The 24,876-nt window shown below is 39.7% G+C and overlaps 1 pseudogene; it reads left to right on the top strand.

Moving 5' to 3' along the window:
* The first annotated feature begins 21,646 nt into the window (after positions 1 to 21,646).
* LOC100597880 overlaps positions 21,647 to 24,876 on the top strand; it is a 74,009-nt pseudogene continuing 70,779 nt past the window's right edge.

Consider the following 24,876-nt stretch of genomic DNA (forward strand, 5'->3'; position numbering starts at 1 on the left):
CTGTGCCACTGCACTCCAGCATGCATGACAGAGTGAAATCCTTTCAAAAGATAGCAATGGAATGACCTCGTGTGAAATGAATGGATTGGAACGTAGTGGAATGGATCGGAGTGGAGTAGAGTACATTGGAGTGGATCTGAGTGGAGTGGACTTGGATGGAATGGAGAGCAGTGGAATTGGTTGGAATGCAATGTAGTGGAGTGGAGTGGAGTGTAAGGGAGTGGAATGGAATGGCATGAAATGGAATGCATAGGAGTGGAGGAGAGTGTTATAGAATACAGTGGAATGCAGTGGAGTGGATTGTGATGGATTGAAATGTAGTGCAGTGGAGTGGAATGGAATGGAAAGGAATGGAATGGAATGGAATGGAATGGAATGGAATGGAATGGAACGGAATGGAACGGAATGGAATGCAATGGATTCGAATGGTGAAGTGACATGGGAGCTGAGACTGTTCCACTGCACTGGAGCCTGGGTGACAAGTGAGATCCTTTAGAAAGAAAGGAAAGGAAAGGAAAGGAATGGAATGGAATGGAATGGAATGGAATGCAGTGAAGTGGAGTGTAGTGGAATGGAATGCAAAGGGATTGAATGGGATGGAGTGGGGTGGAGTGGGGTGGAGTGGGGTGGAGTGGGGTGGAGTGGAGTGAATTGTAGTGGAATGGATTAGAATGGAATGCAGTGGTGTGGAGTGGAGTAGAGAGGAATGGAATGGAATGGAATGGAATGGAGTGGAGTGGAGTAGAGTGGAGTGAATGGAGTGTAGTGGAGTGGAGTGTAATGAGGTGGAATGGAAAGAGTTGGAATGGAATGGAATGCAGTGGAGTGTAGTGGAGTGAAATGGAGTGGAATGGAGTTGAATGGAATGGATTGGAGTGGAAAGTAGTGGAATGGACTGGAATGGAACGGGATGGAAGGATATGGAATGGAATGGAATGGAATGAAATGGAATGGTGAATTGAAATGTGAGTTGAGATTTTGCCACAGCACTTCAGCCTGGGTGACAGAATGAGATCCTGCCGAAAGAAAGGAATGGAATGGCATGCAGTTGAATGTAATGGATTGGAGTGGAGTGGAGTGGAGCGTAATGGCTTGGAACCGAATGGGATCGAATGGAATGGAAAGGAGTGGAATGGAGTGGTGTGCAGTAGAATGCAGTGGATTGGGACGGAGTGGAATGAAATGGGATATCATGGAATAGAGTGGAGTGGAGTGGAGTGGTGTTCAATGGATTGGAGTGGAATGGAGTGGAGTGGAGTGTGTTGGAATGGAATAGAATGGAGTGGAAAGGAAGGGAATGGAACTGAATTGAATGGAATGAAATGGTGAAATAAAATGTGAGCGGAGATCCTGCCACTGTACTCCAGCCTGGGTGACAGATTGAGATCCTGTCTCAAGAAAGGAATGGAATGGAATGCAATGGAATGGAATGGAATGCAACGGAATGGAATGGAATGGAATGGAATGGAATGGAATGGAATAGAATGGAATGGAATGGAAAGGAATGGTGAAAAAAATGTTAGCTGTGATCATGCCACTGTACTCCAGCCTGGGTGACAGAGTGAGATCCTGTCACAAGAAAAGAATGGAATGGAATGGAATGGAATGGAACGGAATGGAAAGGAGTGTAGTGCAGTGGAGTGGAGTGGATTGGAGTGGTGTGGAGTGTTGTGTAATGCAGTGGAATGGAATGAGATGGAATGGAATGGAGTTCAGTGAAGTGGAGTGGAACAGAATGGACTGGAATGGAATGGGATGGAATGGAGTGGAGTGGAGTGGAGTGGAATGGAGTGGAATGGAGTTTAAAGGAATGCAATGGAATTGAATGGAATGGAGTGGAGTGGATTGGAGTGCAATAGAGTGGAATGGAGTGGAGTGGGGTCAGGTGGAGTGGAGTCGAGTAGAGTGGAATGCAGTGGAATGGAGTGGAATGAAATGTGTTGGAATGGAATTGAATGGAATGGAATGAAGTGGAATGGAGTGGAGTGGAGTGTAGTGGAGTGGATTGGAGTGGAGTGGAATAAAATGGAATGGAATGGTATGGAATTAAATGGAGTGGAGAGGAGTGGAATGGCGTGGAATGGAATGGGGTAAGGTGGAGTGGAGTGAAATGTAGTTGAGTGGAATGGAATGCAAGGTAATGTAATGGAATGGTGACATGAAATGTGAGCTGAGATTGTGCCAATGTACTCCAACCTGGGTCACAGAGGGAGATCCTAAGGAAAGAATGGAATGGAATGGAATGGATTGGAATGGAATGGAATGGAATGGAGTGGAGTGGAGTGGAGTGGAGTGAAACGGAGTGGAGTGTACGTGAGTTTAGTGGAATGGAGTAGAACGGGATGGAGTGGAGTTGAGTGGAATGTTTTCGAATGGAATGCACTGAAATGGAGTGGAATGGAGAGGAGTGGAATGGAATAGAGTGAAATGGAATGGAATGGAATTGTCAAATGAAGTGTGAGTTGAGATTGTGCCACTGCACTCCAGCCTGAAGGACAGAATGAGATCCTTTCGAAAGATAGCAAGGTAATGGCATCGAGTGAAATGAAATGGAAGGGAATGTAGTGGAATGGAGAGCAGTGGAAGTGGTTGGAATGGAATGGAGTGGAGTGGAGTGTAATGGAGTGGAATGAAAATGCATGAAATGGAATGGATTGGAGTGGAGTGGAGTGTTGTGGAGTAGAGTGGAATGCAGTGGAGTGGAGTGTGATGGAGTGGAATGTAGTGCAGTGGAGTGGAAGGGAATGGAATGGAATGGAATGGATTCGAATGGTGAAATGAAATGGGAGCTGAGATTGTTCCACAGCACTGGAGCCTGGGTGGCATAGTGAGATCCTCTCGAAAGAAAGGAAAGGAAAAGAATGGAGTGGAATGGAATGGAATGGAATGGAATGGAATGCAGTGAAGGAGAGTGGAGTGGAGTGGAATTTAGTGGAGTGGAATGGGATTGAATGGGATGGAGTGTACTGGAATGGAGTGGAATGGTATATAGTGTTGTGGAGTGGAGTAGAGAGGAATGGAATGGAAAGGAGAGGAATGGAATGAGATGGAATAGAATGGAATGGAATTGAGTGGAGAGGAGTTGAATGGAGTGGAGTGGAGTGGGATGGAGTGAAATGGAAAGAGATGGAATGGAATGGAATGGAATGGAATGGAATAAAATGGATTGGAGTGTAGTGGAGTGAAGTGGCGTGGAATGGAGTTGAATGGAATGGATTGGAGTGGAGTGGAGTGGAATGGACTGGAATGGAATGGAATGGAAGGGTATGGAATGGAATGGAATGGAATGGAATGGAATGGAATGGAATGGAATGGTGAATTGAAATGTGAGTTGAGATTTTGCCACAGCACTCCAGCCTGGGTGACAGGGTGAGATCCTGTCGAAAGAAAGGAATGGAATGGAATGGAGTTGAATTTAATGGATTGGAGTGGAGTGGAGTGGAGTGGAGCGTAATGGCTTCTAACCGAATGGGATGGAATGCAATGGAGTGTAATGGAGCTGTGTGCAGTGGAATGGAGTGGGTTGGAATGCAGTGTAATGGAATGGGATTTCATGGAATGGAGTGGAGTGGAGTGGACTGGTGTGCACTGGAGTGGAGTGGAATGGAGTGTAGTGGAATGGAGTGGAATGTGGTGGAATGGAATGGTATAAAGAAATGTGAGCTGAGATAGTGCCACTGTACTCCAGCCTCGGTGACAGAGTGAGATCCTGTCTCAAGAAAGGAATGGAATGGAATGCAGTGGAATGGAATGGAATGCAGTGGAATGGAATGGAATGGAATGGAATGGAATGGAATGGAATGGAATGGAATGGAATGGAGTGGAATGGAGTGGAGTGGAATGGAATGGAGAGGCATGGATTAGAGTGGGATCGAGTGGTGTGGAATACAGTGCCGTGGAATGGGATGGAATAGAATGGAGTGTATTGGAGTGGAGTGGAGTGGAGTGGAGTTGAATGTAGTGGAATGTAATAGGATGGAATGTAGTGGTATGCAGTGGATTGGAATGGAATGGAATGGATTGGAATTAAATGGAAAGGAATGGAATGGCATTGAATAGTATGGAATGGTGAAATGTAATGTGAGCTGAGATTGTGCCACTGCACTGCAGCCTGGATGAAAGAGTGCGATCCTGCTGAAAGAAAGAATGGAATGGAAGGGAATGGAGTGGAGAGGAGTAGAGTGGAATGGAGTGGAATGGAGTGGATTGGAGTGGTATGGCGTGGAGTGAAGTGAATTGGAATGGAATGGAATGGAATGGAATGGTGAAAAAAATGTTAGCTGTGATCATGCCACTGTACTCTAGCCTGGGTGACAGAGTGAGATCCTGTCGCAAGAAAGGAATGGAATGGAATGGAATGGAATGGAATGGAATGGAACGGAACGGAGTGGAGTGGAGTGGAGTGGAGTGGATTGGAGTGGTGTGGAGTGTTGTGGAATGCAGAGTAATGCAATGTGATGGAATGGAATGGAGTGGAGTGAAGTGGAGTGGAATGGAATGGAATGGAATGGAATGGGATGGAATGGAGTGGAGTGCAGTGGAATGGAGTGGAATGGAGTTTAATGGAATGCAATGATATTGAATGGAATGGAGTGGAGTGGATTGGAGTGGAATGTATTAGAATGGAGTGGAGTGGGGTGAGGTGGAGTGGAGTGGAGTCAAGTGGAATGTAATGCTGTGGAATGGAGTGGAATGAAATGTGTTGGAATGGAATAGAATGGAATGGAATGGAGTGGAATGGAGTGGAGTGGATTGGAGTGGAGTGGAATAGAAAGGAATGGAATGGTATGGAATTGAAGGGAGTGGAGAGGAATGGAATGGAGTAAGGTGGAGTGGACTGAAAGGTTGGAATGGAATGGAATGGAATGGAATGGTGACATGAAATGTGAGCTGAGATTGTGCCACTGTACTCCAGCCTGGGTGACAGAGTGAGATCCTGCGGAAAGAATGGAATGGAATGGAATGGAATGGAAAGGAATGGAATGGAGTGGAATGGAGTGTAGTGTACGGGAGTCCAGTGGAATGGAGTGGAATGGGATGGAGTGGAGTGGAGTTGAGTGGAATGTTGTGGATTGGAATGCACTGAAGTGGAGTGGAATGAGAGGAGTGGAATGGAATGGAGTGGAATGGAATGGAATGGAATTGTCTAATGAAATGTGAGCCGAGATTTTGCCGCTGCACTCCAGCCTGCGTGACAGAGTGAGATCCTTTCAAAAGATAGTAATGGAATGGCATTGAGTGAAATGAAATGGAATGGAATGTAGTGGAATGGAGCGGAGTGGAGTGCATTGGAGTGGATCTGAGTTGAGTGGACTTGAATGGAATGGAGAGCAGTGGAAGTGGTTGCAGTGGAATGGAGCCGAGTGGAGTGCATTGGAGTGGATCTGAGTTGAGTGGACTTGAATGGAATGGAGAGCAGTGGAAGTGGTTGCAATGGAATGGAGTGGAGTGGAGTGGAGTGTAATGGAGTGGAATGGAATGGCATGAAATGGAATGGATTGGAGTGGAGTGGTGTTGTGGAATATTGTTGAATGCAGTGGAGTGGAGTGTGATGGAGTGGAATGCAGTGCAGTGGAGTGGAAAGGAATGGAATAGAATGGAATGGATTTGAATGGTGAAGTGAAATGGGAGCTGAGATTGTACCACTGCACTGGAGCCTGGGTGTCATAGTGAGATCCTGTTGAAAGAAAGGAAAGGAAAGGAATGGAGTGGAATTCAACGGAATGGAATGGAATGGAGTGGAGTGGAGTGGAGTGGAATGCAATGGAATTGAATGTAATGGAATGGTGAAATAAAATGTGAGCTGAGATTGTGCCACTGCACTCCAGCATTGGTGTCAGAGTGAAATCTTGTTGAAAGAAAGGAGTAGAATGAAGTGTAGTGGAATGGAATGGAATTCAATGGATTGAAATGGAGTGGAGTGCTGTGGAATGGAATGGAGTTGAATGGAATGGGCTGGAATGGAATGTAGTGGAGTTGAGTGGAGAGCAATTGAGTGGAGTGCAGTGGAGTTGGATGGAGTGGAGTATGGTTGAGTGGAATGGAATGGAATGGAAAGGAATGGTGAAATGAAATGTGAGCTGAGATTGTGCCACTGCCCTCCAGGCTTTTTGACAGAGTGAGATTCTTTCAAGAGAAAATAATGGAATGGAATGGAATGGAGTGGAATGGAATGGAATGGAATGGAATGGAGTGGAGTGGAGTAGAATTATCTGTAGTGGAGTGGAGTGGACTGGGGTGTGGTGGAGTGGAATTGAGTGGAATGGAATGGGATGTAATGGAATGGAATGGAGTTGAGTGGAATGGGTTTAAGTGGAGGTGAGTGTAGTGGAGTGGAATGGAATGGAATGAAATGGAATGGGGTAGAATGGAGGGGAGTTGACTGGATTGCAGAGCAATGTGTGGAGTGGAGAGGAGTGGAGTGGAGTGGAATGGAGTGGAATGGAGAGGAGTGTAATGGAATGGCATGGAGTGGAGTGGACTGGACTGGAATGGGGTGGAGTGGAGTGGAGTAGAATGGGGTGGAGTGGAATGTAGTGGAATGGGGTGGAGTGGAATGGAGTGGAGTGGTGTGGAATGGATAGTAATGGAGTGGAATGGAATGGGATGGAATGGAATGGACTGCAGTGGAGTGGAGTGGTGTTCAGTGGAATGGAGTGGATTGGAGTGGATTGGAATGGAATGGGATTTCATGGAATGGAGTGGAGTGGAGTGTAATGTAGTGAAGTGGAATTGAGTGGAGCGGAGTGGTGTAGAATGGAATGGAATGGTGAAATGAAATGTGAGCTGCGATCGTGCCGCTTCACTACAGCCTGGGTGACATAGTGAGATCCTGTTGCAAGAAAGTAAAGGAATGGAATTGATTGGAATGGAATGCAATGGAATGGAGTGGAGTGGAGTGGAGTGGAGTGGACTGGCGTGGAGTGGTGTGGAATGCAGTGGAATAGAATGGGATGGAATGGAATTGTGTGTAGGGGAACAGAGTGGAGTTTAATGAAGTGGAATGAAATGGGATGGAACAGAATGGAGTGGAGTGGAGCAGAATGGAATGGAGTGGAGTGGAGTGGAGCAGAGTGGAGTGGATTTGAATGTAATGTAATGGAATGGAATGGTATGGAATAGGATGGAATTGTGAAGTGAAATGTGAGCCGAGATTGTGCCATAGCACAGCACTCCAGCCTTGGTGACAGAGTGAGATTCCGTTGAAAGAAAGGAATGGAATGCAAGGAGTGGAATGGAATGGAATGGAATTCAGTGGAGTGGAGTGGAATGGAATTGGTTGCATTGGAATGGAATTGAGCAGAGTGGAGTGGAGTGAAGTGGAGTGGATTGGAGTGGAGTGATAGGCAGTGGAATGGAATGGGATGTAATGGAATAGAGTGGAATGGAGTGCACTTGAGTGGAGTGGAATGGAATGGAGTGGAGTGGAGTGGTGTTGAATGGAATGGAATGGAATAGAATGGAATGGTGAAATGAAATCTGAGCTGAGATTGTGCCACTGCACTCCAGCCTGGGTGACAGAGTGAGATCCTGATGAAAGAAAGTAAAGGAATGGAATGGAGTGGAATGGAATGGAGTGGAGTGGAGTGGAGTGGAGTGGAGTGGAGTGGATTGGAGTGGAATGGAGTGGAATGGAGTGGAGTGGAATGGAGTGAAATTTAGTGGAGTGGAGTGTATGGAATGAAATGGAATGGTATGGAATGGAATTGTATGGTGAAATGAAATGTGTGCTGAGATAGTGCCACTGCGCTCCAGCCTGGGTGAGATCCTGTCGAAAGAAAGGAATGGAGTGGAATGGAGTGTAATGGAATGGATTAGAGTGGAGTGGAGTGGAGGTGAGTGGAGAATACTGGAATGGAGTGGAGTGGAGTTGAATGGAGTGGAATGGAATGGATTGGTTTGGAATGGGTTGAAGTGGAGTGGATTGGAGTGGACTGTATTGGAAGGTAATAGAATGGAATGGTGAAACAAAATGTGAGCTGATATTGTGTCACTGCACTCCAGCCTGGGTGACAGAGTGAGATCCTGTCATAAGAAAAGAATGGAATATTGTGGAATTGAATGGAATGGAATCGAATGGAGTGAAGTGGATTGGAGGGGAGTGGAGTGGAGTGGAATGGAGTGGAATTCAATGTGATGGAATGAGATGGAATGGAATGGAGTGGAGTGGAGTGGATTGGAATGGAGTGGAATGGAATGAGATGGAATGGGATGGAGGGGAATGGAGTGGAGTGGAGTGGATTGGAGTGGAATTCATAAGTGGCCATTACTATTCACATTACACATTAAAAGGACATCTCCTAAATTAAATCTTGTCTTTGATAAAAAGTCAGAAAATCATGACGCAAGGCTAGTTTATAACTGCAGAAATGTTCAAGACCAACCAATGCTTGCTATGTTTCGGAACTGACAAGAAACTACACGTCTTTATAATCTACCATTTTGCCTCATTTGATACCAGCTGACGTTCATAACGCAGGCAATATTGAATTGTGTGTTTTGTCAGAGATTTCAGGTCTTTGGAATGCTATGCTCTTTCACAAGTACAGCCATGGAACAGGAAGAAAATCAATTCCCACTTAAGGTAATCAGAATTTACAAATATTCCTTTCGTCACTGAAATCTCAATAAGCACTTCAATATTATGTTTAATTAATTCTTTTGTTACAATAGTGCATCACATAACAACATTTTGGTCAAGGATGGTGCACATATATGTCAGTGGTGCAATAAAATCATAACGCTGTATTTTTACTGTACCTATTCTATGCTTAGACATGTATTGATACACTTACTCTATAGATATAAGTGAGCATAGATATACTTAACTGTTGTGTTACAATTGCCTACAGTATTCAGTACAGTAACATGCTGCACAGGTTTGTAACCTTGGAGGAATAGGCTATACCATATAGCCTAGGTATGTAATCAGCTATAGCATCTAGGTTTGTGTAAGTAAACTCTGTGATGTTCATACAATAATAAAATTGTCCAGCAATGCATTTCTCAGACACATCCCTCTCATTAAGTGACACATGACTGTATTAGTTAACACTGTGGGAACTTCATGGGAAATGGAAGCTACAGCTCCATTATAAGTAGAAACTGTTTATGTCAAAAAAACACATAAAATCATATTTGCAAGAATACAATTCATTCCAGATATTTCATTTAGTATCTCCACAGATCACTAACTGCCTGTATAGCATTCTTGAGTCTCCACTGCCTCACATTTGATTTCAGGTCATTTAATCAATTTTCAAAGATGCATCCCACATTAACTTTCCAACCACTGGTTTGGATTGTGTCAACACTGTTATCCTGGGCCACAACAACACAAAAGGCTAACTCGGTGAGGTAACATAGATACTCATCAGTGAGATTTTGCTGACGGGTGGTACCATTTTTTACCAAGATCAAGGGTACCTTCAGGCATCTAGATAACATTGAAAAGGGCAGGTTTGTAGATAAGAAGGCAATGAGGAAGGGTTATTGCAGTATACATGAGCTACTGTGTCTCCTGTTTAACCTGAGTCTGAAGAGATTCAAAGTGCAGGTGCCATGCATGCCTCTTCAACAGTTCTGTGTCGATTGATTTTCTGGGCTACACTTCCCAGCATTCAGATTGCTAAATGCATATAAACTACTACTGAATATTTATAACCTGGATTTGTGTTTTTGAGTGACCTTATCTATAGTTATGTGCTTCAGTGATCCAATTTGGGGTTGACTCCAAACTTTGATAATGTAGAGACCCTGTTATTCCTTGAGTATTGCTACACTGACAACTGATTTAGTGAATGCCACTGTGAGAATAATAAACCTCTTGGTGAATATGTTTAGACATGTCTTGTAACCTGTACACATCTTAACCAGGGATGTTACTTGGTCTATGTACAGGAGTGTGTGGAGATAGAACAACATACAGGATTGCAATTGTTGCCTGTGAGACTAATAGAATATTCAAGCTAGTGAAGTATGTTTATGCATGGCACACTTCTCACCAGTAATTTTAGGAAGTTCTACCCCAAACCCACGTCTTTTGATATGTGGGTTACCTTGGAGACAGAAAAGAAACTCTGAACACAAGCATGAAATACTTTAGAATTTTATCTAGAGTTGGACTTGTCCCAAAGCTTTTGTATAAACTTGCTCGATGAGCAACTGTTGTCCACTGGTACCTTCACTGCACAATCCACAAACAACCAAACTTCACCACTGGAGACCTAAATTTGCACTTGGTTTCGTAAAGTTGAATGAAAGATGTTGTCTTTTAAGCTTATGCTCTTTTATGAAAGCTGTTATTAGATTAATTTTACTCCAAGATATGCTAGTTAGGAAATAACTTCCTATTTAATTTCACCAGCCCCCTGTGGGTGGACTAATTAGTCATTCATCACACTTATTCTGTTGGTGAAATCCCTCAAAAGAAGGTCTCCAGAGTGTGCTCTACCTAGAAGTACATGAATGAAGATACATAAAAATCATTCATTAAGAAGGAAGAAGATTTTCCTTGCTTAGATTTTCACTTGTAGGATCCAATTTATTTTATCGCTTAATATTTTGTCCTGGTGGGCATTCATTTGACAAATTTGTAAGATCAGTAGAAATGGAAACTTTCGGAAATCGAACTGTAAATGTTCTGTGGACATTGACAGAAACAGCTATTTGGAGCTGTGCTTTTGCCAACTAGACACTCTGAGAAAATCTGTGAGAGGATATTTTCAGGAAGTCATTGAACCTCCTAAAAATCAAGTTTATTGCTTTTACCATAAATATAAATAATTTATTTATTATCAACCACTTTCGATATTCCCATAAGTAAACTTTATTGTTTGTTTCATTGGCATGATCTACATAAACACATGATTTACCTTCTTTCACGACACATTCATAAAATTTGCTGCCTGGAAAAGCCATGTTTTAAAATTACCACCTGTTTGATGATTTCTTTTTATACTTTAAGTTTTAGGGTACATGTGCACAATGTGCAGTTTAGTTACATATGTATACATGTGCCATGTTGGTGTACCGCACCCATTAACTCGTCATTTAGCATTAGGTAAATCTCCTAATGCTATCCCTCCCCTTCCCCCCACCCCACAACAGGCCCTGGTGTGTGATGTTCCCCTTCCTGTGTCCATGTGTTCTCATTGTTCAATTCCAACCCTATGAGTGAGAACATGTGGTGTTTCATTTCCACTTAAGTATCTATCATTTTTTGTCCTTTATTTTCACTTCCATCCTAGCTCTATCGCTTGTCTGCTTCGTGTGTCTCAGGGTAAGTGCCCTATAACATTATATATTTCTGGAAACCCTTCAATATAATGTTATTACATGTAAAAATAAAAAGTCTGTTTTGGCAAACTTTTTGTTCACAGATTATCTTTAACTACTTCCCTATCAGACAATTTTTGTAGGCTCCATATGCTATTAATTTATATTCACTTTTAGAAGAATTTTCATCAAAAGCAAAAGTCTTATGTAAATTGATTTTATGCTATTTATATGTCTATGTATATATACACACATATCCACATACATATATGGAACTCTAGAGGCCTGCCTGGACTGTTTAACAACTGTATTGAACAAGAGCAAGAAAAAGCTGTTCAAACTTCAAACAAGTTGAACTGAAGAGCTCACATCTTTGAATAAAATAGACACTAGCAGCCTTTAAAAATTAAACATTTCTACTGTTTTAAAAAATTATAGCCATCATAGTATGAGGAAAAAATGTAATAATCCTTTTTAATTCTTGCCATTTTATTAACCACGGAGTCATTATGCCCTAACTTCATTGGTACCCCTTTGAGATTAAACAGAAACTTAATTTAAAATTCTGATAAATAAATTAATTATACCATTTACTTGAGGTACTCTTTCACCTTTCAAGAAATATTTTGAGAATTCATTAGCTAAATATTGCTATAATGCAGGCTAGTAATAAATGGAAATATTGACTTCATCATAAAGTTTAAACTAATGATGGTATGATCTGGAGTTTTTGTTAAGCTACAATATATAATTAGCTGTAGAGGTGAAATGAAAGACAAAATCACTTAACGTATTAGTAAAAAACAAATAATATAACTTTATAAGCTACTGCTGTTCTTTTACTATTAATGACATCTGTAATTAGGGAACATTATGGAAAGGTTAAAGATGAGAATACATGCAGTCTATCTACAGGAAACCTAAACTGTTTAGGTTAATAAAATGTCTGCAGAAGTCATATTAATTAGCAGGTTCACAGGAAATTAACATTTATTGTATAAATTCCATGGTAAAATGTATTAGGGCTCCATGCACACAACTGTGTGCCATCTATGTTACCACACAGTGCTTACTTCTTTCCATCTTTATTCATTTCTCTCCTTATGGTCTGTATGCTATTATTACATAGTTTAAAAAATCTTTCATGAGGCAGAAATTTCATTTAATGATATAGCTTTGAAAATAATGAAAAACAGTAGAAACTTTCTATTTTTTTATGAAGCAGAATTGTTGAATTTTCAAAGTTTCATTTCTGTCATGCCACAAGATGACAAACGTATTTCTTTAATTCCCTCTTGTTGTTATTTTTGTCTAACATCAACCGAAGCCATTTCTTTCATTTGAAGGTGAAAACTGCTCATCAAAATCCAGTTTAAGCTGAGAAACAAAGAACTAAATTTTGCATGAGAGATTATACAGTGCATAAGCATAAAACAGGACCAGAAACAATGGTGGATTGGCAATTTTTAAAAAGACAAAAGCAGGTTATCATCAAATCAATTGTTACCAATACACTAATTCCACCTCTAGGCCAGAAAATTAGCCACTTACCCACAAGAAAACAATAATTGAAGACAAAGTTCACCAGTGAATGTTGGTTATTTTTTTTCCGTCCTTGCATCAACTAAAATGATATCTACAGTTCCTCTTAACACTTTTCTTACTGTCAAATATGTGGGCATGCTTAATTAGCTGAGGCCATGTTTCATATGCACATCTGGCTACAAGAGAAACTGGGAATTTGAGCCCTGATCCTAATGTTTGTAGAGTATTTATAAATTTGAGAATTCCCTCCAAATAAAGAGTTTTTTAAAACATCGTTAGACAAAAAGTTTGAGTTACAAAATGTGGTAGTAGCTCATGTCTAACACAAACGCAGGGAGAAAAACTATAAACTCTAAAAACAACTAAATACACATTTGATGGTAATGAGAAACAGAAAACAGGCAGAAATAGTAGAATATTCAACCACTGATGAAGTATTTAACCACTGAATAAAGAAAATCGCAATGATTTAAATTTACATCAATGCAACTTCACATCTGATGACACTCCCTGGTCTGTGCAAAATTGGATGTCTATGAGTAAAGTTGTGAGTTTTACTAGTTTGAGGAACAACAGCACAGAGTTACAGGCTGACAGAAAAGAAGAACTGGGAAATTTGAGTGGCATGGGAGGAAATCTCACACAAGTAGAAGTCACAGAGGAGAATGTCACATAGTAAAAATCTAAAATCAGCACTTAAACTTCATTCAGCTATATAATGGCTGCTACATTTCACATTCATAAAAAGAGACTCCATAGAATCCAGCAGAAAACAACAGCTAAATTGCTAGTACAGAGCAGAGGTTTCAACCATTGCATATAGCTCAGGAGTGAAAGTTTGGTGTTTGACTACAGAAAGAAGACTAATGTTAGACAGGAGTCACTCTTCAAAGGAAAATAAAAGAACCTATCCCTACAAAATATCATCCACATAATCTAACAAATAATTTAACCTGCCCAGACATAGAATCAGGAAAATATATTGCATAAGAAAAAAAGTAAACAACGGATTAAGACATTGAAATGGCCCACATGCTGGGATTAGAAGATAAGAAATTTAAAAAAAAGCTATTGTAAGCATATTCAAAGATTTAAGGAATAGATGGCTATAAAAGGGAATATATGGAGAATCTCAACAGAGAAGTAAAAATGATAAAGAAATAATAGGACAAATTTTAGAACTAAGGGACAGAATATCTTATGTAAAAATGTCATTGTATGCACATACCAGTAAATTAAAGATGGCAGAAAAAACTATTGGTGCACTTAAAAACAGATCAAGAATAATTTCCCAATACAGTTAAGAATACAGAGGAAGAAAAATAAAAATAGGACGAGTCTAGAACTAATATAATTGGAGTCCTAGAAAGAGTAGAGAAGCAGAAAATGAGACAGAAAAAGCTATTTGAAAAAGTAAAGACCAAAAGTTTTCCTAATTGTCAGCATATATCAACTTACAGATTTAAGAAACTCAAAGAACAGAATAAAAATAAAGAGAACCAAATGTATACATACCATAGTCAAACCACTCAGCAAAAAAAGAGTAAATGTAGAAAGTAGCTAAAGGGAGGGAGAAAATAATTTACATACATGGAAACAAATAGACAGATGACCTGTCATCAGAAATGACAGTTTAAAAAGCAATGAAACTACATCCCCAAAATAAAAAAAAAACCTGTCAACTCCAAATTGTATAACTAGAAAAAGTAATTCTTGAGAAAATAAAGATTTATTCAGATAAAACAAAGCTTCAAACATTTGTCATTAGCAGACCTAAATACAAGAAATGCAAACGGAAATTTTTTAGGCTAAAGAAAGATAACAACAGATGGAAATTTGGACCTACAGAAAGCAAGGAGAAGCTCTAGGAATGGCAAGTGCATAAACGTGAAAAACTAAGGCTTTTTTCTTTTAGTTTTATAACAAACAACTGATGGTTTAAATAAAAAATTAAGTGTAGTATTGATAATGTGTGTAGAGTAAAATATTCTAAATTAATAGCTCTGACAGGAGACTAAACACAACAATTTTGCTGCAACATTTCTTTATGTTACATGAAAACGTTGATTATTAACACTAAGTGGACTGCGATAAGCCCAGGATGCTTATTATAATCCCTAGAGAACCATCACATTATATGAAGACATTCTTCTAAAATGCCAATAAAGGAATTAAAATGCAATGCTGAATATTGTTCAGTTAATGTAAAAAGGCATGAAAGAAAGAACAGAGGAGCAAAAAATGAAGGAACAAATAGAATATAAGAGCAAAATAGGCTAGGCGCAGTGGCTCACACCTGTAATCCCAGCACTGGGAGGATGAGGCAGGTGGAACACTAGGTCAGGAGATCGAGACCATCCTCGTTAACACAGTGAAACCCCATCTCTACTGAAAATACAAAAAATTAGCCAGGCACGGTGGTGGTGCCTGTTGTCCCATCTACTCGGGAGGCTGAGGCAGGAGAATGGCGGGAACCTGAGAGGAACCAACATACTGTTTTCCATAGAGGCTGCACAGTTTTACATTCCCAGAAACACTGTACAAGTGTTCCAGTTTCTCCCCATTGTTAACACTCATTATCGTTTTATTTTAGTAAGGCCTTTCTAACAGGCTTGAAGCAATATCTCTTTGTGGTTTTGATTTGCATTTCCCTGATGATTAGTGACATTGAGCATTTTTTTCATGTACCTGTTGGTCATTTGGATAATTTCTTTGGAGAAATATCTATTGCTGGTTAAAAAAAAAAACTCTCAGCAAGCTAGAAAAAGAAATTTTCTCGAAGTGGTGGAAAGCATCCATAACAAAACATATAAACAATATGATATTTAATGGTGAAAGCGTAAATGTTTAAACCACATAGATTAGGACAAGAAAAGGATGTGTGGATGTGTGTGTTGGTCACCTCTATTCAACATTGTACTGGTGATCCTAGACTTTGAGTATAAATATTTAGGGGACAACTATTGTCACTGAAGCCCAAATCTTAGTCATCCTCAGAAAAAAAAAGTTGATTAAGTTGTATATAATCTAATTCTACTTGCTTTGGGCTTAATTTTAAAGAATTTAAATTAAGTTGCAAATTAATTTAATTTCTCTAAAATTACAGCTTGTATCAACTCAACTCTAGAATTTATTGGGCACCTCCTAGGACATAAACACTGGAATTTGGTGAGAGACATCAAATAGGAAAGAGCCTGGCTCTGACATAAATTCAACACATGCAGAGGGACACGTTTTGAGGCTGACCTGCCTTCTCCATCTCATAAAAGGGGTTCTTGTTGCTGGTAACACAGATTAAAACTATTTCAATTATAATCAAGATAAAAGTATTAGCAATGGTATGTAAGATGAAAAAAATCACCCCTCAGGAAGACAAAAGTCTCACAAAAGGATATTTAAACTAACCAACACTTTGAAATTCAGGCAGAGATCCTACGTTTCTGGGGCAACTAACATTGCAAGAACAAAGTAGAGGCTCCAATTCTAGGAAAAATGGGCCCTAATAAGGTTTACGATCCAGAAACTCAAGAAATCTAGACAGAAGGAGGCAGTCTCCGCATTCAAGGCAGTAGCAATACCTGGATTACCAAGCCAATCCCTAAAGCAGGAACTCATAAACACAAATTTGAGGAAGAAGCTTGCCCACTAGAAGATTTAGTTTATTACAAGGTAGAATGTGATAGAGAAAACGAGCATGGGACTGGAAACAAAAGGAGGAAGCCCCATGATTACAACTAGAATACATCTGTCAGAGATGGTGCGGAAATAAGACTGAAGAGAGAGCTGCTTAAACCCCACGTGTCTTACGTCAGGACTAATCCTGGACACAGGCTGGAAAGCATAGCCTACAGGTGGTGAGAGAGGAAGAGTGGGCTCAGCTGTGAGAAGAAGGAAATATGGCTGAAAACCCGATATGGGTCTGGAAATCACACAGAGGATTTGGGCCCTTGTTGCTGTCTGCCAGCAGCTGCCAGTAGTTCTCACACTTTGGCTGGCATCAAAATCACCTGGACAGTGGTGGGGAAGGGGGCGGAGTGTTGTAAAAGCACAAATGACCAGGCAAAAAACACCTGTATGTTTTCCAATTCAGTAAGTACAGAAATCTTAATTGGAACAAGGTGGAGGTCAGACATTGATAGTGTTGTGGACTGCTCCAGGGACATAAGCATGATCTTTAGAGAGGTGGCTCTAATCACTTGAGGGCAACCCCTGGACAGAGAGAGGTCCAGACCAAACGTACAGAGAGACATCATACAATTACACTTTAGCAACCTCTCCAAATAACATGTCTTTTAGTGAAACTTGCAAGATTGAAAATTAAAAATATAAAATCCATTGGTGGCATTTATGTATCCTAGGCACTTACATTTGTCTGGTTCTTCCAACTTGCCTTTGCTTGGTTAGAATTTTGGGTAGATAAGAGGTGGATTTACATGTGCTACTTTGAGAACTTTGATACACGCATTTAGACATTGACCTACTATCTTGATGTTTGAAAGCTACAAACCAAAGAAATTTGTCTTTTTACATAAAACAAATTCAGCCCTTGCCTTCCTTATAGATTACATCTTCCACTAGCAGTAATAAAAAAGTAACAATATGCATAAGTCAAAGTATCTTCTTAGGTCCTCTGTAGTGTTTTATTATTTAGTTGTGCGAATAAAGTAACTGTCTCAAAATTTCAAGGAATGCCTGAGAAGCAATTCATGTTCAAAGGCTGCCCTCTTGTGACAATGTGTTGTATGTTTTACTGTAAAAGGAATCTTATTTCACCTTATAACCTCTACAATGCAATTCATAACAGCATAAAAAGGAAATAAAACCTTACATAATTTTGAATTTTAAAAAGTACCTTGTTTATATGGCTCCTTTAGATAATGAATCGTCAATTTGTTAAATATTCCAGTGAGTTGAAGGTTTGAATCTATCTCACTTAACTAGCTTGATGGATATATTTCTAAACCTATACAACCCATTCCTCTGTTTTTAAAAAATTAAAGTTAGCTGTAGATTGAGATGTCAGTGACATCGTTTATAGAGCATAACTTAGATTGTCATCTACATTACTGTAACTACAAATGCCACCCTCAGATTGAAGAATCAGTTTTATCAGTAAACATCTCTAATTGAACTATAAATGGTGTATGTCTTCTGGCTTTTACAAGCTCTTGGTCTAACACAGGGGATATATGACGTAAAAATTACAAAGCAAGGCGACGCGCGGTGGCTCACGCCTGTAATCCCAGCACTTTGGGATGCCTAGGCGGGCGGATCACAAGGTCGGGAGACCAAGATCATCCTGGCTAACACGGTGAAACCCCATCTCTACTAAAAATACAAAAATTAGCTGGGTGTGGTGGCACACGCTTGTAGTCCCAGCTACTCAGGAGGCTGAGACTGGAGAATTGCTTGAACCCAAGATGCAGAGGTTACAGTGAGCCGAGATTGCACCACTGCACTCCAGCCTGGTGGCAGAATAAGACTGCATCTCATAAATAAATAAATAAATAAATAAATAATAGCAGTGACTATAATGTTTTGTGATGTTAAACTTTGAGAGCTTTTTTTTTCTTTCTTTTCCCAAGTCCCTTTCCCAGTTCCAGGAGCAGCGTTATTCTAAGCTCATTGATGTAAAGGAATAGAAAGAAAAGGTTGGGTGGAAAAAATAATAACCTGCTATCATTTCTGTCTTTTGTTTTTTAAAAGCTTGAGCATTTGGGAGAATTTGGAAAGATTGTGGAGTAAGTGCAAAGAAGGAATTTGCTAACAAAAATTATATAGGGTAAAATGAATTTTTTCCAGGTTAGAATATATCCACTCCCTACACTCCTATATTCCTTTCCCATAGTTAAGAAGAGGAAAAAGCAAAGGCCTCTTGGTGAGCAGTGGTGACTTAGGCAGTTTCTTAGTATATTCTAGAAGGCATAGTCATCTTTTAAAAAAATAGCTACAAGGATATGTCTAAGCAGAAGGGACCATGGGCCAAATTACGAGTAGATTTTTGCATTCCAAATATGGTAAAGAAGCAGGAAGCTGGTGGGCCTAAACAGGCCACACAGAAATGGACAAGGAAGAGGCCAGCAGCAGCTTGTGGGGACAAGATGTCAAGCCCCAAATGTTAAACCCACCATCCATCCTCCAAATTCTGGCTCTGTTTAACAAGGCTGTGGTCTGGCACTAGGTGCCGCCTCAGTGACTAAAGCATAATTTCCCGTCTCCTGGGAGTGTTGATGTCGACAGCTGACTCCAGGTAACAATACTCACAGCACAGTAAAGTTCCTTCATCCAAGTTCATGTCCCTTCTCAAGACATCCGACACTTGAGAACTGCTTGGTACAGAAATATAATGGCCTGGCTTGCTTGCTTCAATTTGAGGTCATTAGGTAAACTCACCAAGATCCCTGTAGAGTGGGCTGCGGCCATGATAGTGATTGCATTCCAGCCGAGTTCCTGCTCTGCCCAATCCTATTGCTTTCACTCTTCCACAGGTGTTGGGAATATCTATTTCAACTTCCTTGCATGCAAATCTCCATCTCCGAGTCGGCTTCCTAGGACACCTGACTGGTGACATCTCTATCACTATCACAGTACTTATAGGGGTGCATCTTAAAATGATTTAAGGCCAACTGCCCTAACAGCACAGACAGATGGTGGCTTAAAATAGAATTTAAGTGGATTTGAAAAAAAGCATGAAAAAAGTTGACACTGCACACTCATATGAGCTTATGGATCAAACCATGCATATGATTTCTAAGATCCCTCGTGTAGTATATATTTTCACTGTTTATAAATGACATCCCCTTGAATTGAATTCAGTGTAATGCAAAACAGTAATTTGTGGGAAAAATTAGGTATGCAGATAGCCTGGACTCTAGACAGGCACACATCATTTGGAGAATAATAGTGAACTGGCTGGTCTATGAGCAAAGAAAACAGCGTGAATATAGACTATTAGTGAACAGGGATGTTTTCCCATATATATTCAAATTAAGGTGAATTTCTTTACAGAATTATGCCATTGAAAGGAAAAGTATTTCCCTATATTTGAATCCTCACAACTTTTCCTACGACGAGTGCTTTTGTGATTATTTTGAATAACAAAGTAATATTTAAGGAAACTCTCTTGCCCTGAATGTACTTTAATTTATGTCAATTGATGTTGCATATAGAGATCATCAGAGTCAAGCTACAAGAAAATAGGAACATTACTTAGCAAAGACTTAGAGGATTAGTCCTAATAGTGTGAAATCAAAATTTCAACTTTGGGAATAAATGCAGCTTTTAATGATTACTTAAATGAAGTTTAACTCTAGCAGGATCTTCAAGAAATTGGCAACCTTTGGCTTCATTAACAGAAACTCAGGATATATGCCCTTCAGTGCTTTTGGATTCTGCATCATATTGAGAGAGACTCCATTAAACAAGCAATAGGAAACTTCCTGTGACAACATAATAAATTCAAAAAGTTCTGTAACTCAGACAATTTAGATAGAAGTGAGGACTTTGGCCTAGACAGCCCTGTTCACTCTAAAAATGGATTAAACAATGAAAAAGATATTGATATAAAAAATTCAATCAGGAATTTGATTACAGTATTTCATTAAATGTGATAATTTCTTAGTCTATTATCTTACATATGCAATATTCATGTGTAACAAATTAAATATGAGTAAACATTTGACTATATTATCTGCAGCATAATTTACATGTCAATTTACATATTCAGTTTTGCTCACATGAAAACTTGGATCTTCTCAAGAAGAAAATTTGTGAAATCTTTAATTCCTCATCCCCAGGAATGTAAATAAGTCAATATAAATACTGTAAGTCAGTGAGTTTTTCCTAGGAAGACAGTAAAAATTTTACAAAAATACTTTACACCTCTTCTCATTGTAAACCTAAATAACAAACAGAGAAAGGCTCTCTAAAGGAAAAAGACACATCTTAGGGAAGAGGGCATTGCAATGGGAATATGCATGACAAAGTAAACTATGTAGATTCAGAAGGTAAAGGAAGACAAGGTCTTTAAAAGAAAAACGATCAACCTGGAAGCATGGGGGAGCAGAAAAAAATAAATAAAGGAAAAATGAAGAGGCTTATATAATTGTTTTGATATAGTTATCTTCGACTATAAAGATCAACAACAAGGTCGATGTCAGTTGAAGGTTGGGCAGGTGGTTGCTGGATAGATGTCCTCACAGAATTGTATTTTGTGTAAGGTGGCTATAGCCTTTGTGCAAGGTTGTGGTTTTTGTGGCATTTTGTGACAGTTTTTGCTGTCAGGCCTAGAAGCATGAGAACCCTCTCTTCAAGGCCTTCTCTGAATCTATTTGTCCAGGTTTTTTCTTTTCTTTTTAAACATTAGTGACAGTTTTGATTCTGATAACTTTCATATTGTGATCCCTAATTTCAAATAAAAATTAAACGTGTAACTGATTTATGATGTATTTGATAGGCTTGGATTTGTGAATCACCTCTACTATCTATAGTGGTAGATATATCTGAGCCTGCTTACACAGGACTTCCATCAGATTTTCCCTTCAGGGGAATTGGAAGAGGGAGTTTTAGAGAAGAGGATGAAGGAATTGTGCTGCATCAGAAATCCCCACCTAACAGCACAGGGACTTTTTCTGTGCTCTTGCCAGGCCATTGTATTAGGCTGATGCAAAAGTAATTTTGGTTTTGTCATTGAAAGTAATGAGAACATCTGTCTTACAATGTCTGTGCCATGACTAGCTCCTAATAGCCTCTGAGGACAGCTTTGCCCTGACATATACTGTCCTGGAACCACGTCTGCTTTGTAACTCCTGAGGAAGCTGCCACCATGACCAATGCCTTCTCATCTTTACTCTACGTGCAGGTAACAGTTATAATTATATCTCTGTGTATTCAGAGAACAATTAGTACATCTAGGACTTCTACAAAATTTCTCTAGTTGATTTTGGTGTTCTGGTGTCCTGGCAGCTCTAGCCATGAAGGGATGGTGCTTTATGAGCATTTCTGTTGAGTTTTTTGCGTTTTCTCAGAAACTGATTCCACTTTTCCCACATACGTTTGAAAATTTATTTGAATTGATTTATTCTAAACCCATTATTTTTTGTCTATTATTTAATAGGGAGGGGAGCGAGGGATAAAAGATTATAAATAGGGTGCAGTGTACACTGCTTGGGTGATGGGCGCACCAAAATCTCACAAATCACCACTAAAGAACTTACTCATGGAACCAAATACCACCGTACCAGAATAACCTATGAAAAAAAATAAAAAATAAAATAAAAAAGAGTCAGAAAAAAAGAAAATAATCATCATACTTACCATGACACTTACAAATGGTGACTAACATTATTTGTGTCACCTAATAATATTATTATTTTTTCTTTATGCTACAAACTAGCTCTGCTATTAGAATCACTACTATTTGAAGTGTTAATAAATTAAATTAAATTTATTGTATCTTTCTGGACTCAGAAGTTGGGGTAAATGCTAAGACAATTTCAGAATATGATCATGTATTAAAAGCATATTATATGGGGAAAATATGATTAAAAATAGAAATTGGTAGAGAAACAATTTTTGGGTCTCTTTAATTTCCGCACATTTTGCAAATGTGGACGCTGACTATCTTGTTCCAAATGATTGTTTTCAAGCATGTTTGTATAGAAAACAGCCTTGGAATAGAAAACCAGTACCTCCTTCTGGAACAAAGGAAAATTTTATTTACTGTCTAGTATAATGCAGATAATTTCTCCCTCTGGGGAAGGATACAGCCAAGTGAACTTCCCATAACACAAGCTGGGGTTTCTTGAGCTTGGATTTTTCTCCCACCGTGTAATGTGTAGGTGCCACTTGGCTCCCTTTGTGTTACCCTGGGAAAGCTGATGGCTGTAGGTGCATGTGTTTATTTTGGGGTTCTCTATTCTGTTTCATTGGTCTTTGTGTCTGTTTTCATATCAATACCATGCTATTTTGTCTATTGTGGCCTTACAGTATGAAGTCAAGTAATGTGATGTCTGCAGCTTTGTTCTTTTTGCTTAGGTTTCCTTTGGCTGTCTGGGCTCTTTAAAAATCCATATGAAATTTAGAATAGTTTTTTTTCTAATTCTGTAAAAAAAAGACATTGATTGTTTGATAGGAATAGTGTTGAATTTGTAGATTGCTTTTGGCATTATAGCCATTTTAATGTAACAATATTGATCTTTCTAATCCATGAGAATGGAATGGTTTTCCATTGTTTTGTCATCTACGATTTCTTTCTGCAGTGTTTTGTAGTTCTCCTCTTAGATATCCTTTACCTCCTTGGTTAGACATATTCTTGTTTTATTTTATTTTATTTTGGGGGTTGCTATTGTAAACAGGATTGCATTCTTTATTTACCTCTCTGTTTAAACATTTTTGGTGTACAGAAATGCTACTTCTTTTTGAATGTTGATTTTCTTTTATCCTGAAACTTTGCTGAAGTTGCTTATCAGTTCTAGGAGTCTTTTGGCACAGTCTTTAGGGTTTTCTAGGTGTAGAATCATATCATCAGTGAAGAGAGATAATTTGACTTCATTTCCTATTTGGATGCCTTTTATCTCTTTCTCTTGCCTGACTGCTGTGGCTAGGAATTGTTGAACAGGAGTGGTGAGAACAGCCATCCCTATTTTATTCCTGTTCTTAAGGAGAATGTGTTGGGAGAAACGCTGAGTGTTCGGAGAGAAGCTGAGGCAGGGCCATATGTTTCTCATTCACTTGATACACCATTTCCTTTCAACCCCCACATCCTCACCACCTGTTTCTTTGCTTGAGCACCAATAAATAGCGTGGGATCCCAGAGCTTGGGACTTCGCAGACTCCACACTCGTGATGGTCCCCTGGTCCCACTTTCTCTCTCAAACTGTCTTTTTCTCATTCCTTTGACTCCACCGGACTTTGTCGCCCCCACGACCTAGTGTTGGGTCTGATCACCCCAACATTCCTGGTGCCCAACATGGGGCCACAAAGACCCCGGTGAAGGAAGGCTAGAGCATGTGAAAGCAGAGGACACATCATCAAAAGACACCAGAGGAAATCTAGAAGAAGATGGGTGGGAAAGCCGAGTGCTCAGAAGAACCAGGGTAGCAATGGGATAAAGTGAAAGCAGACATTCTGGTTGTTTAAATTTCTTTTTTTTGCCAATCTGACACCTTTATTTTTAATTTTAGGTTTGGGGGTACATGTGAAGGTTTGTCACATAGATAAACACATGTCATGGGGGTTTATTGCACATATTATTACATCACCCAGGTTTTAAGCTCAATATCCAATAGTTATCTTTTCTGCTCCTCTCCCTTCGCCTACCCTCCCCCATCAAGTACACCCCAGTGTCTGTTGTTTCCTTGTTTTCTTTTTTTTATTATTATTATACTTTAGGTTTTAAGGTACATGTGCACAATGTGCAGGTTTGTTACATATGTATCCATGTGCCATGTTATTTTGCTGCACCCATTAACTCGTCATTTAGCATTAGGTATATCTCCTAATGCTGTCCCTCCCCCCTCCCCCCACCCCACAACAGTCCCTGGAGTGTGATGTTCCCCTTCCTGTGTCCATGAGTTCTCATTGTTCAATTCCCACCTATGAGTGAGAACATGCAGTGTTTGATTTTTTGTCCTTGCGATAGTTTACTGAGAATGATGTTTTCCAGTTTCATCCATGTCCCTACAAAGGACATGAACTCATCATTTTTTATGGCTGCATAGTAGTCCATGGTGTGTATGTGCCACATTTTCTTAATCCAGTATATCATTGTTGGACATTTGGGTTGGTTCCAAGTCTTTGCTATTGTGAATAGTGCTGCAATAAACATACGTGTGCATGTGTCTTTATAGCAGCATGATTTATAGTCGTTCGGGTATATACCCAATAATGGGATGGCTGGGACAAATGGTATTTCTAGTTCTAGATCCCTGAGGAATCGCCACACTGACTTCCACAATGGTTGAACTAGTTTACAGTCCCACCAACAGTGTAAAAGTGTTCCTATTTCTCCACATCCTCTCCAGCACCTGTTGTTTCCTGACTTTTTAATGATGG

The sequence above is a fragment of the Nomascus leucogenys genome, chromosome 15 (genome assembly GCF_006542625.1).
Source record: "Nomascus leucogenys isolate Asia chromosome 15, Asia_NLE_v1, whole genome shotgun sequence".
Taxonomy (NCBI): Eukaryota; Metazoa; Chordata; class Mammalia; order Primates; family Hylobatidae; genus Nomascus; species Nomascus leucogenys.